We start from the raw sequence: 15,577 nt of genomic DNA, 5'->3' as shown, positions 1-15,577 counted from the left end.
TGTTGCAAAGAAACTTAACAATAACAATTTCCATGCTTGGAGGCTTAGATTGACAAATTTCTTGATGGGAAAAGGCTATTGGGACTACATTGAAGGTAAACATGAGGAGGCACCGGAGATACCAGAGATTAATCCAACTAATACAGATGTAAAAGAGTTTAAGGATTGGAATCAAGAAGCAAGGAAAGTTATGTATTGGCTTTCTATTAGTACACAGGACACCATGATTGGGCATATATAGGATGCCAAGTCACCTAAGGAGGCATGGGACACCTTGGTGAAGTTGCATGAAACTAACACCAAGGCACGAAAGATTTAATTCAAGAATGAGCTTCATACTATGGAGAAGAAGAATATGCATGTGAATGATTATGCCTTGAAGATCAAATTGTGGAATCCCTTGCATCAATTGGTGTTTCTATTGATGATGATGATACAGTGGAAGTGTGTCTATGTGGTCTTGGGCCACCACAATACAAGGCATTCAAGGCGCCTATTCAGACTTGGGAGAACATTTCCAACTTCACATAGATTTGGTGTCGAAATTGATCATTGAAGAGAAGAACTTGGGTGAAGATCAATAGTCTTCACAAAACAAAAACAGTTTAGAGCAGCAAGCCTTCTACACAAGTGCATGTAGAGGATGAGGTAGAGGTCATGGATGTGGCCAAGGTGGTGGCTAAACAGGTAATCACAATTATGTCAGCAGTAGCAACAATCCCAGGATTCACAACAACAACACACAAGTGGAAGAGGCCAATTTAGAGGTAGGGGGAGTCAAAGAGGTCATGGTAATTGGCAAATGCAGTATAATGATACACGAGGTTATTTTTACTGTGGTAAGCTTGGACATGTGCAGGCAGATTACTATAAGAAGCAAAGTGACATGCGAAATGGAAAAGTGCAGCAAAACAACTATGCATCCTCTAGCAAAAATAATGAGGATAATGAGAGGTTGTTTGTTATGAGAGATTGTTTGTTATGCAACATGTGGTTAATCTTGTGTCTAGAAGTGATATAGCAGCATGTAAGGATGATGTATGGTATGTTGATTCAGGTGCTTCAAACCACATGACAAGTCATGGTGAGTGGTTCAAGGAAATGAAGAGTCTTGAAAGACCAAGTTTTGTTGAAACAGGGGATGACACTGCTCATCCAATTGCCCATGTTGGAGATGTGCCATTGCCTATGCAGTAGGATGGTAAAGTGAAGTACCTTGCAGATGTACTTCATGTTTTGAACATTACAAAGAATTTGGTTTCAGTTGGCCAGATGATTGAACAGGGTTTGTAGGTCCGGTTTAACCCTAATGGCTATTATGTAGAAGATTTTAAAGATAAGTGCAGGTTGGATGAAAAGGAAACAGAGTGGGCATAATGTTTACATTGAATGTAAATATGCCTCAAGTGAGTGTTGCAATGTTTGCAAATGGTTTAGGAGTTGTTGTAGCTATAGACATTTGGCATGTAAATGTGCAAACAATGAAGTCTATGTAGACTAAAGAAATTGTATGACAAGGATGCCTAAGTTTAAAGTTGAAGGTATGCAGAAAGTATGTGAAGCTGTCAATTTGGAAAGCAAACAAAGAATGTATTTACACATGACAAAAATGTGAGCAAGACTGTACTAGATGTTGTGCATTCAGATGTATGGGGTCCTGCGAAGACTATGTCTATGATGGGTGGCTGCAGGTACTACGTAACATTCATTGATGAGACCACACGAGGAAAGTGTGGGTGTATTTCATGAAGAAGAAGAGTGAATTGCTCACTCATTTTCAGAATTTCAAAGTGATGGTGGCTGAAAAACTGACAGGAAAGCATGTGAAGTGCCCATTAGGAGAAGGTTGAGGTCTATAGGGGCCCTTTAAGCTGCCATATTATGATTTTAATGACTTTTTGTTAAAACGTTAAGTTTCTTTGACTTTAGATACCTTCTTGTTCTTCAAACGGCTAGAAGTTTGAATTTCAAAGTTTCCCGCCAAAATTGAATTTGAAATCGAGCGAGCAAAACTATATCATGTGACATATCTATGGAAAGAGCTCGACGAGTAGATTCTGGATCTGTAATCTTCAACAAATTTTGAGCTCATATGTAGAAGTTATGGACGTCCGAAATTTCAAAAACTTTCCCCCCCACTTTTTGGAAATGAAAAGTACAAAAAGGCATCTTCTAGAGAATCTTTTGACCACCTTTAATCACCCAACATTTTTGTATACATGGCATCACACGATTGGCTCTTTTCCTTAATAACCTTTTAATCACATGGCATCTTAAAGGGCCCCTATAGACCTCAACCTTCCCCTAATGCTAAGGTCAGAGGAGGCGGAGAATACTTCTTCAATGAGTTCTCTGAATTCTTGCAAAATAATGGCATTTAGAGACAATTTACATGTAGATACACTCCACAACAAAATAGAGTTGCAGAGCGAAAAAATAGGCACATTACAGACATAGCATGAGCATTGATGGCAGAGAAGAAAATGCTGCATAGCTATTGGGCTAAGGCTGTGTCTACAATAGTTTATATCATGAACAAGACTCCTACTGCAACCATACATGATGTAATGCCATAGAGGAGAAGTTTACTGGGCAAGAAACCTGATTTGCCTCACTTGAAAGTTTTTGGATGTATTGCATATGTGCATGTGCTCAAAGAGTTGCATACTAAGCTGTATCCAAAAGTAGAAAATGTGTGTTAATTGGGTATTTCCTTGAGCAAAAGGGATATAGATGCTATAATTCTGCTACACGTGAATTGAGGGTAAGCAGGGATGTTGTATTTGATGAGATGAGTAGTTAGTATGCTGCTGTGAAAAAGATGTTGAGGCTGATGTAAGTGGAAATGTGGTTGCACATAATGCAAGGCAGCAATCACAGTCATTCAGTGAACCAAGAGATTCCTCATACAGCGGTTCTGTTGATAGACCATGGAGTGGCAAGCTGCATCATAAAAACAATACCAAAAATGCTTGATATTTCTATAGGGCAATGAGGAAACCTGGTGTGAAGAAGGCTATGGAAGCCATTAATGCACAGTTGCAAAGATCTAGAAAAGTCCAAAACCCTCTACAGAGGTTGACTTATGATGGTTATGTGGTAATCACTATGCTTATATGGCAAAAGTTGTGCAGGTTGAAAAACCCACATGCTTTCATGAGACTATTGGAAATGTGTGTTGAGAGAAAGCTATGGACGAGGAGATGGATGCATTGTATAGAAATGAGACTTGGGATTTGATGCCATTGCCTGAAGGCAAGAAATCTATTGGCTATAAGTGGGTGTATAAGGTGAAACATAATAGTGATGGTAGCATAAGCAGGTACAAGGCTAGATTGGTAGCTAAAGGATATGCGCAGACACATTGGGTTGATTACGAGGAGACATTTGCCCCAGTTGTAAGCATGGCAACTGTGTGTGAGAGTTGTGATTGCGGTGGCTAAAGGCTAGATTTTAAATCAGATGGATGTAAAAAATGTGTTGTTGCATGGTGACTTACAAGAAGAGGTGTATATGGATCATCCACTAGGTTTTGAGGATATAGGTCACCAAGAGTATGTATGTAAGCTTCGTAAGGCTTTGTATGGGGGCTGAAGCAAGATCCATGAGAATGGCATGACAAGATTGCTGAGTATCTTGTTACTATTGGTTTTCATATGGCAGATGCAGATCACTCTTTCTATGTTTGCAAGAGTGATAAGAGTATTGTGATCATCACCATATATGTAGATGATCTTATTGTTGGGGGTGACAACTTGGAAGAGATTGAGCATGTGAAAAGTCTTATCAAAAGGAAGTTTGAGATGAAGGACTTGGGATATCTACGTTACAGAGATTGAGCATGTGAAAAGTCTTATCAAAAGGAAGTTTGAGATGAAGGACTTGGGATATCTACGTTACTTTTTGGGAATTGAGGTCATTTGCACACTTGAGTATATTATTTGGTTGTCACTCACGAGGCAGTATGTATTGGACATGTTGTCCAATTATCGGATAGCTTATTGTAAGCCAGTCTTAGTGCCATCAGATCAAAATGTCAATCTTACACTACAACAGAATGAGGGTCTAGCAGCAAAAATAGCAGCGTTTTTATAACTAGAAGTGCAGCTAGGTGTCGGACCATTTTGGGAATTGAGGTCATTTGCACACTTAAGTATATTTGGTTGTCACGAGGCAGTATGTATTGGACATGTTGTCTAATTATGGGATAGCTTATTGTTGTAAGCCAGTCTCAGTGCCATTAGATCAAAATGTCAATCTTACACTACAACAGAACGAGGGTCTAGCAGCAAAAATAGCAGCATTTTTATAACTAGAAGTGCAGCTAGGTGTCGGACCATTTTGGCTGCTGGAAACACTAATATTTTTGCTGCAATGAGTTTGCTGCTCAGCAGCAAAAATATCATTGCTGAGCAGCGTTATTTTGTTGCGGAGGAACAACGAAATATCAATGCTCAATAGTGACATTTCGTTACTTAGCAGCAACTAATATTTTTGCTGGTGAGCACCAAACTCTCTGCACAGCAAAAGAAGAGCTGGGGCAGCCTAGGGAGTGTGCACAGGACTCCCCACCAGTATGCCCCAGCTCTTCAAAAAAAAAACAGAGGCACAGATTTAGATTGTGGAGAATACACAAATACAAATACAAGAAACACAAACACAAATACAAGAAACACATACATTGTGGAGAATGCATTTGAGCTCAAAATGTTATTATATTTCAGAAATTGTTGGGCCTTTGGCCATATATACATAAAGTTTTTACAAAAGAGGTATGAAGAGGTGGGTCTCTAACTGGAATCCTCATCGGATTCCAAGTGATCTTCATCATCCGATTCGTCATCCTCTTCACTTGCTTCATGCTGATAATCAGGATCATCCTCTTCTTCTTCCCCTTCATCCTACATACATGCCATCAAGCGTAAGGTAAGGAAAGCATGTAAATACAATTAGGCATACAAAAAAAAATGGTTAAGGCAACACGTTACCCCATCAGTTTGAGTCCCCAAAATGGACTCACCTAAGCATACATGGTGGTGACTTGCAAGAAGAGGTGTATATGGATCAGCCCCACTAGGTTTTGAGGATATAGGTCACCGAGAGTATGTATGTAAGCTTTGTAAGGCTTTGTATGGGCTGAAGCAAGATCCACGAGAATGGCATGACAAGATTGCTGAGTATCTTGTTACTATTGGTTTTCATATGGTAGATGCAGATCACTCTTTCTATTTTTGCAAGAGTGATAAGAGTATTGTGATCATCACCATATATGTAGATGATCTTATTGTTGGGGGTGACAACTTGGAAGAGATTGAGCATTTGAAAAGACTTCTCAAAAGGAAGTTTGAGATGAAGGATTTGGGAGACCTACGTTACTTTTTGGGAATTGAGGTCATTTGCACACCTGAGGATATTTGGTTGTCACAAAGGTAGTATGTATTGGACATGTTTTCCAAGTATGGAATGGCTTATTGTAAGCCAATCTCAGTGCCATTAGATCAAAAAGGCAATCTTACACTACAGCAGAATGAGGGTCTAGCAGCAAAAATAGCAGCGTTTTTATAACTAGAAGCACAGTGAGGTGTCGGGCCATTTTCGCTGCTAGAAACACTATTATTTTTAATGCAACGAGGTCGCTACTTAGCAGCAAAAATATCATTACTGAGCAGTGTAATTTCATTGCGGAACAATGAAATATCACTACTAAAAGTAGTGACATTTCACTGCGATTTTTGCTGCTCAGCGCAGCTAATGTTTTCTCTAATGAGCAACGAACTCTCTCCACAGCAAAAGAAGAATTGGGGCAGCCTGGGGAGTTTGCACAGGACTCCCTAGTATGCCCTAGCTCTTTAAAAAACAAAAAAGAGTCACAGATTTAGATTCTGAAGAATACACAAATATAAATACAAGAAATACAAACACAAATAGAAGAAACACATACATTGTGGAGAATGCAATTGAGCTCAAAAAGTTATTATATTTCAGAAATTATTGGGCCTTTGGCCATATATACATAAAGTTTTTACAAAAGAGGTATGAAAATGTGGGTGTCTAATTGGAATCCTCATCGGTCCTCATCGGATTCCAAGTGATCTTCATCATCCGGTTCCTCGTCCTCGAGTCGTCCTCTTCACTTGCTTCACGCTGATAATTATGATCCTCCTCTTCTTCTTCCGCTTCATCCTGCATACATGCCATCAAGCGTAAGGTAAGGAAAGCATGGAAATACAATTAGACGTAGAAAAGATAATGGTTTAGGCAATACATTACCTCACCGGCTTGAGTTCCCAAAACGGACTCATCCAAGCGTACACCTCACGTACGCATCCACGCCCACAACTGTGGATGGGGGGCTCTATACCCGTTGTCATATTCCTCCTTTGTTGGGTCACGCCCAATAGCCTCCCTCTACAAAAAACAATTAAAAAAATATACAATTATTTCAAGAAAACAATATAGTACAAAATGAAATGAAAGGAGAGAAGAAATGATACTTTATGAAACGAGCAAGAAGTGCGAAGCCCCTCACTTCTGTAGTCGGGAAGCACTCGTCGTCGCTAGTTGTTGAGTGCTTTCACATGAAACTACATGCATGCCTCCACTCCTCAGTTGTGCACACGCTAGGCTTCTCCAAATTATTTTTCGCTACTCTTTTGATATCTACTCTCCTAGTAGAGAGTAAAATCTTGATGTGCCGCTTCATCCACTCCTGGGAGAAGCATAGACCCACATGTGGCACGGGGAACTCGGACTTAAGCACATAGATAACATATTGCTTAGAAAGTTCATCGTGTGCTTTCCATTTTTTCAAGGAGTTCATGAACTCCAAGTTTGCAAGTACATGCATACGATTCATGACTTGCTTACCTCGTGCATCCATCACAAGGGCACCATCTGCATCCACGGTGTATGGTAGGAGTCGTGGATTGAATGGTGGAGTGGGTCTCTTGGGTCTCATAATGTGTAGATGATGAGCCCCGTATTAGGGAGACGCATTAGGAGACCTAGTGCTTCTTTTTCCAAAGCAAAAGCAGCCAGCTCCCCTCCTGCGCTAGCACGTCTACTACCCCATTAGACTCCCTCTGCTACATCGTGGTTGTGGTGGTGAATGGACGTGAGGGAGCGGGGGGCTCTAGTAGAGGAAGGTGGTGTAGGCTAATCACACCCATACTGTGATGGGCTTGCACCACTCGGCTTCACGCCACTCGGCCTCACCCCAATCAAAGTGGGGTAGATTTCCCCCAATGGCTTTGATTGGCCAAGTGGGGTAGTCTGTCCCCATGGCATCAACTAGCCCGCCTGCATATAAGATTAAAATATAAGACAAATAGAATGCATAAAAGATTAACTTTGTGTATGTGAAAAGGTTTGATGGAACCATACATGTGTCTGTGTAAACTGCGACCAAGCTTGCGCATATCGCTCATTTATAATGGACAACACATTGGCCACATCGGTGTTAAAATTACAGCAATGTGATGAGCTATGGTGGATCAAATGCTAGAATCAACATCATTAAAACAAGAGATTAGACGATAATTAAGATGTGATTAGTGAGCAATTAACTGATAGCTTAATGTAGGCATGGATAATCAAAAACCAGCAAATTCTCATTAGGCCAATGCCTCAATTTATAGAGTTTACATCCAAGCATCCAATCCCACTGATTTCTCCTTGATTCACTCCACCTCTTTTGCTTGATTCTCTCCACCTCTCCAAGAATATCTCCACACCTCCTAAATCTCTTCATGCTACCCTTTATTCTCTCCCACTAGATTCTTCTCATATTTTCACAGGTTCTCTCACATTCACGGATTCTCTTTTATAGCCTCTAGCCAAGGGCTTGTTCCCGCACACACCCTATTCACTTGTATATTTCAACACCTCCCCTCAACTAAATACTCCTAGCACACCTGGACCCTATACCATGTTTCCCTCTTACTTGATAGTCCGCGACCAGTGCCTAAACTCATAGTCCTTGACACTCTCTCTCTCTATGTGTCCAAGGCTACTACAAGTGCCCGTGACCTTGACTAAAGTGCTCACACATACATCTACCACATGGCCTACATCATCGGCGGTGGCTCCAGAGGTGGTTTTACTCTATTGGGGCAGGTTACATTGGGTTGTGGGGTTTCTCTCTCTCTCTCTCTCATAGATTTTCACATGGCTTCTCACTCTTTGGAGCCTCACATCTTCACTTATCTTCAGTCTTCTTGTCGTGGCAGCTTCTCTTCACGCGTCCATGTCTTCCTCTTCTTTCAGTCTTCTTGTTGTGGCAGCTTCTCTTCTAGCGTCCATGTCTTCCTTCAATGCTTCCTCTAGCTTTTCTTCTTGGTGTGGATCTTCGTCTTGGAAAGAGATGTTCTTCTTTCATGGCTGGGGCCATGAGCTTGACCCTCAGTTCTTGCTCCATGTGAGCAACATGTTTTAATGTTTTGTTGACAGTTCTTTTGGGCTTTTGATGTTTATCTTGTGTCATTATGCAATGCAAACCCAAATCTATGTGGGAGGTCTTGCCTCTTGCCTTATTCAGGACAAGGGTAGTGTCTGATCCCATTTTTACACTGATGTAATGTGTCCAATACATAATGCATATAGCATTCATTCTTATGCACATTCCCAAATGCAACTCTGGCTATGAATAATCTTGAATTTGAGTGTGATTTGTAGGCATTTTTACACTGATGTAATGTGCCTAATACATAATGCATATAGCATTCATTCTTATGCACATTCCCAAATGCAACTCTGGCTATGAATAATCTTAAATTTGAGTGTGATTTGCAAGCATTGACCAAGGGTTAAATGCAAAATGATGATTACCACAAATTTATCAGCATAATTTTACTAGAAATTACAATAAATCAAGGGTAACCAATTTGTACGGAATGGTTGGAGTATCAAACTATCTTCGAATTACAATCTGAAGTTATAGGGATCTGTATCAGATACCTAATGGTTAATTTGAACCCTCAATTGTACCAAAAAATAATGATTAGCACTGATTAGCAAATTAATCCTTTGTTTTGTGTGCAGAAAACAGAGTATGCAGGGAGTCCAGATCTGAGGCCTTAGAGTTCAAATGAGCTCAAATCCTTTCAAGACCATCAATAGCAATTAGTCTAGTAGAGGATTAAGCCAAGAAACACAAGATTTGACGAAACATTGAATGCTTAATCTCTGTTTTACCAAAGTCACCTGTAGATTTCATGAAGAGCTTGGATCTCACTATAGACTTGATCAAATCAAATTCTGACTTCACCAGTTTGTTGAGCACCCTTGAAAACCCCTAGGGCCAAGAGGAGTTAGAACAATTTGATCTAGAGCAACAGAAATAACAAATTTTATTCAAAAATAATGCGCCTACAGAATCGCGTAGAACGTGAGCTGTAGAGGGCGGTTTGCTGCACCAATTTGCTTGGCTGGCTAGTGGGGAGGCTAGCTATGCATGCCTAGAAGGGCTTGCCCTAATGTTGCTCCTGGAGGGAGATCAAGCCCCTCCACTGGCTGGGGGTACAGTGGGCTACTTGAAAATAACTAAAAAAGAGATTATTTCTTAATCATCTACTAATCCTAATTAGTTAGAGAATGGGCTCATAAACTTGATGGATTCTAGGCTAAGCTTTGATACCATGTTAAAATTACAGCAATGTGATGAGCTATGGTGGATCAAATGCTAGAATCAACATCATTATCAAGAGATTAGATGATAATTAAGATGTGATTAGTGAGCAATTAACTGATAGCTTAATGTAGACTTGGATAATAAAAAACTAGCAAATTCTCATTAGGCTAATGCCTCAATTTATAGAGTTTACATCCAAGCATCCAATCCCACTAATTTCTCCTTGATTCTCTCCACTCTCTCTTTTGCTCGATTCTCTCTCCACTCTCTCTTTTGCATGATTCTCTCCACCTCTCCCAGAATATCTCCACACCTCCTAAATCTCCTCATGCTACCCTTTATTCTCTCCCAGTAGATTCTTGTCACCTTTTCACAGGTTCTCTCATATTTACAGATTCTCTTTTACAGCCTCTAGCCAAGGGCTTGTTCCTGCACACACCCTATTCACTTGTATATTTCAACAATCGGGATCTTGTGAGTGACGGGTCGATTGAAATAGCTGCTACATACATGCATAGGCGACAAAACACGATTGCTTTAACCCAAGCCATACTTAAAGCTTAGACAAAGAATATAACATGTACTTACCTCACATATGTCAATCCAACCCAGAGAAAACAACAACACAAGCTTAGACAAAATATACAACCTATGATATTAGGACATTGTTATACGACCTCCCACAATACTGCTTAGACAAGCAGGGTGGAAAGTGCCCCTTTCGGATGATAGTTTCTAAGGACTTTCCACACCCTCTCCACTATTAAATCCAAAGGCAACTCCTCTTTTTCAAGAGAAGGATAGTGAGAATATTGAGGGCTACCCTCCACTATAACCACCTACTCGCGGATAACCACTCCTAACCTAGCACAAGCAACATTCTATAACCACCTACTCGCGGATAACCACTCTAGCACAAGCAGCATTCTAGAGATGGCATATAATAATGTCCCATATCTGTATGCATAAGTCCATTTCCTAAACCCGGCACCCAAGGGTGCAATAAACATGAGGTTAAATGAACAAGGCCACTTACCTCGCATATGTCAAGCTAAGTTAGAGAAAACAACAACACAAGATTAGACAAAAAATACAACCTTTGATATTAGGACATTGTTACAACCTCCTACAATACTACTTAGACAAGCAAGGTGGACAGTACCCCTTTCGGATGTTAGCTTCTGAGGACTTTACACATGCTCACCACTATTGAAGCCAAAGGAAACTCCTCTTTTGCAAGAGAAGGATAGTGAGAAGATCAAGGGCTCCCCCTCCACTATAACCACCTACTCACCCTGTGTGGTAACCACTCCTAACCTGACATAAGTAGCATTCTAGATGGCATATAACAATGCCCCATATCTCTATGCATAGGCCATATGCATAAGCCATATGTAAAGGCCGTATGCATATGCTATATGAATAGGCCCTATGCATATAGCATAGGGCCTATGCATATAGCCTATGCATACGGCCTATGCAAAAGCCGTATGCCGTATGCATAAGGCCTATGCATACGGCCTACGAATAGGCCCTATGCATATGGCCTTTGCATAAGCCCTATTGCATAAGCGAGCATATAGACCTACAAACGATTATCATATAAAATCAAAACATTAGTTTATTATGCATAAAAAGGCTATGCATAAGCCCTATTGCATAAGCGAGCTATGCAATAGGAGGGCTATGCATAAAAAGGCTATGCATAAGCCCTATTGCATAAGCGAGCTACGCATAAGAGGGCTATGCATAGCCTATCCCTTCTGCATAGCCCAATGCATAAAGAGGGCTATGCATAGCCCTATGCATAAGAGGGCTAGGCATTGCCTAGTCCTTATGCATAGCCCTATGCATAAAGAGGGCTATGCATAAAGAGTGCTATGCATAAGAGGGCTATGCATAAAGAGTGCTTTGCATAAATAGGGCTATACATAAGAGGGCTATGCAGCATAGCCTCCTAGCCCTTATGCATAGCCCTATGCCTAAGCCCTATGCATAAAGAGGGCTATGCATAGCCTAGCCCTTATGCATAAAGAGGGATGCATAAAGAGGGCTACGCATAGCCTAGCCCTTATGCCTAGACCTATACATAAAGAGGGCTATGCATATCCCTAGGCTATTGACCTAACCCTAATCCTCGGCACCCAAGGGTGCAAAGACACAAAGACATGAAGCACAAAGCACAAACACAGAGGGCTTACCGTATGAGAGGCTATGCCCAAAACCTTGCTCACTTGAATATGCCTACAAAAAAGAACCATAATAAATAAAAAATTTAGTCCTCTCATTAACACATTAGTAAGCAAGAAGAACAAGAGAAAAAAGAGGTGAGTTCCCTAAACCCTACTCTTAATGCATAAGTGAATGGAAAAACTAGTTTATGCTAAGCCTAAACCTATGCATTAGGCTAGGGTTAGGTAAAGGGAGAGGAAAGAGAGGGGAAGGAGGAGAGAGGGAAGGGAGAGAAGCTTACCTAAACCCTATTTCCAAGCTTTCCATGAAATCTTTGAAGAACACATAAAAGCATGAAAGAGGGAAGAAAGCAAGAAGAAAGCTAACCTTGGAGAGGGAGAATGGATTGATTGAAGAACCTTGAGTGATTAGTAGAGGTGGGAGGAAAACTTGCGCTGTAGGCGTAGCTCTACATGTACAGCAATAGGGAAGTAGGTAGGTATTGACACCGTCGGGCGGCGATTTAGGCGAGAGTCATAGTTTCACTGGTCACTGCTGAGCAATGAAATTTCGCTACTAGCTTCACTGCTATGCAGCGAAAAAACCTTGCTGTAATCACTATCTAGGTGAAAACCTAGGGTAATTTCTACTTGGATCCCTAGATGTTGTTATGTCTTTTGTATGAACCTTAAATCAGTTTTGGCTAGATTAAAGATGTCTGACATTGATGATCAAGGGCCGGAAGTTGGATCCGAGGCATGGTTTAGAGAGAAAATTTGATGTGTGTGTGTGATCGATGCAAGGGCTAGTATATACGACAACGTGTATAACAATTGAGCATGTCCGAACATATGGTCTTCATGAGGCAGTGGCACGACCGAGTGCGGATGATGACATAGAGGAGAACCATAGGAGTGTTTTAGGTAACATGCCACACCATTCGGTGACATCGGGTAGAGTGCAAAAGGCGGCAAGGCTTCATATGGAAAGCATGGCTGAGACGCATCTTCCCCAACCAATGAATGAGGTGCCTCCACCATTGCCACATGAGGAGGAAGAGAATATCATCATGGATGATATGGTGAATGACTTTATTGAACGGGAGTTCATAGATGATAGTGAGAAAGCTCCATTGTCACAAGAGGACGAAACCTTGCATAGAGAGCCAAGCACACCTTTGTGTGAGGGATGTTTGTACCCCACACTATGAGAAAACTTGGAGCTATTGAACTTGCAAACAACTTATGGATGGAGTGATGCAAGTTTCACAAGTCTTCTTTGGTAAGACCGCCTCATTCTATTGAAAATATTTCATGTTCTATATACTCTCCTTGCTAATCTTTTGACATATGATTTCTTACCCTATGTTGTAGGCTTCTCAAGAAGATTCTTCCCCCTCAAAATCTATTACGGAACTCACGAGATGGGTGTTGTAAAATTCTCTCTATTCTAGGTATGGATTACACAAAAATACATGCATGTCCCAATGATTGCATGCTATTTAGAGGTGTTAATAAAGATGCAACACGATGTCTACAATGTGGGGAGAGCCGCTATAGGGATGATTTTCAAGGTGATAAAGTTCCCCGAAAAGTTTTGAGACACTTCCCTATCATTCCTCGTATCCAAACACATGTTTAAATGTAAGGGGATTGTAGAACTCATGATGTGGCATGCTACTCATCGCTTGACCGATCGCATCATGAGGATCGTAGTAGCTGATTCACCAGCATGGCAACATGTGGAGCATCCATGGCTAGAGTTTAAAGATGAGCCTCGTCACTTACGTCTTGGCTTGGGCATGGATGGTGTTAACCCATTTGGCTTCAAGTCCACATCATGGTCTACTTGGCCTATATTGTATTGGTGTATTACAACCTCCCTCCATGGGTGGCAATCAAGAAAGGTCATATCATGCTTGCTCTCCTTGTACCAGAAAAATATAAGGTAGCAAGCATGGATGTGTACCTTCAGCCTCCTTTGATTGAAAAGCTTGAGACAATATGGCGAGGTATCAAAGTACATAACGTTTCAAGGCCAATAAATAAGCATGAGGCGGAGATGAAAGGAGTTTTGCTTTGGACTATGCATGACTATCGTAGGTTCTCGGAGTGCTTAGGTATTTACTTGAACCTTATATGCATAAGTTTTAGCCTTTAAACTTTAAGTTTATATCTCTATCTCAATCATCTCAATTAAAATAGGTTTGGCAACCTCCGGGACATCATGCATGTCCGATTTGTGAGCCATCACTTGTTTCAGAAAGACCCTCTACACTTAAAAAGGTGGTGTATGACAAACATCATCGATTTCTTCCTCCTTCACATCCCAAATATGTGACACATGATGTCTCACCACTTGTGATGAGAGGTAGAGATTGGTTTGAGGCATGGAGAAGCACTCCCAATCCACCACCAAGTGGGATGTCTAGACAATGAATCTTCTTTCGACTTCCATATTGGTGTGGCATGAAGATCAATAATCTCTTAGATCCCATGCATATCTTCAAGAATGTGGCAATAAATATTTGGTACCATTTAATTGGTATAAGAGATACAAAGGCTACAAGGGCTAACTTACAAAACATTGGATGTCTTAAAAGTGCATGGCCAATTGAAAGTGAGAGTGGTAAAATAGTCCTACCAAAGGCACCATGGGTATTAACCAAGAGGGAGCACAATAAGGTGAAAAGTTTGAGACCCCCGCCCCCTCCACGTGGCCTTCTCTGGGGCACTCACGGAGGAAGCAACAGCCTCTCGCACAGGGTAGGGATTCCCACTTGGGGCCTTGCCCACGAATATCCGGCCCAGTGGTTCCTCCAAAATAGAACTCGAAAAAACTTCCCTCACCCGGAAGGCACGGGCGATTCCACCACGATAATCATGTAATGGGAGTCTATTCATCTAACAGGTCAAGGCCTTAACTATCTAATCTGATCCGACCGAACTCGTAGGTCACATGGCCAGATCAAGGAAGAGACTTGCACTTGGTTCATAGAATCATCATTTTTTTCCCCCTTAAGCGAAGCAGAACAAGAATCTTCTAGGGATTTATTCTAACTAGCATAACTTGACGTATTTGACTGTATCGCAGGAATCCACCAATCCAGCCAACTGGCCCATGGGTTAGCCAACCGCCCAACCACTATATTGGTGGGATCCCTTTATATAAAAATCCAGTTACATTTTGTCCCGGGTACAAAGAAAAAGAGTTCCCAGGTCCCCTAGCCGGTGCTTCAAGCAAAATTCAAGGTAGTCACACCACTTACACACCCAATATGAAATTGCCTTTTTCACAAATTCGGATGTCTTTAAAGCAATCTTTTCACAAATTCGGATGTCTTTAAAGCAATCTTTTAATGAAACCATAGTATTACTAATCATAATCCTCCAAAATATCCAGTTCATTGTTTTACAAAAATATCATCTGGACTCTCTGTTGAAGACTAGCTAGTCAACCAACAAGACCCAATCTTAATTTCTAGTTCACCTAGAGAATTCATTTCCAGTCCATCCATATCTTCCTCGACATATGCATGGGTGTCCTAGCAATCGTGAGCCCATGCATCACTTGGTCAGAATCCTCTAGGATCCTACTTAGGTGTCCTCGCACTTCACTCAAGGATCGCTTCATCGGTCCTCGCCCATCGTACCAAAATCACACAATTTTAACCATACCGAGGCTGGTCAAGACCTCGGTAAGCTTTGTCATGCGACGTCCTTTAACGACTCCCCGCCATTGCAACGAACTTCTCCTTAGTATTCTGGCATAAAACAG

The sequence above is a fragment of the Cibotium barometz genome, chromosome 56 (assembly GCF_041138505.1).
Source record: "Cibotium barometz isolate CiBa-2024 chromosome 56, ASM4113850v1, whole genome shotgun sequence".
Taxonomy (NCBI): Eukaryota; Viridiplantae; Streptophyta; class Polypodiopsida; order Cyatheales; family Cibotiaceae; genus Cibotium; species Cibotium barometz.
This window is presented reverse-complemented; position numbering follows the sequence as displayed.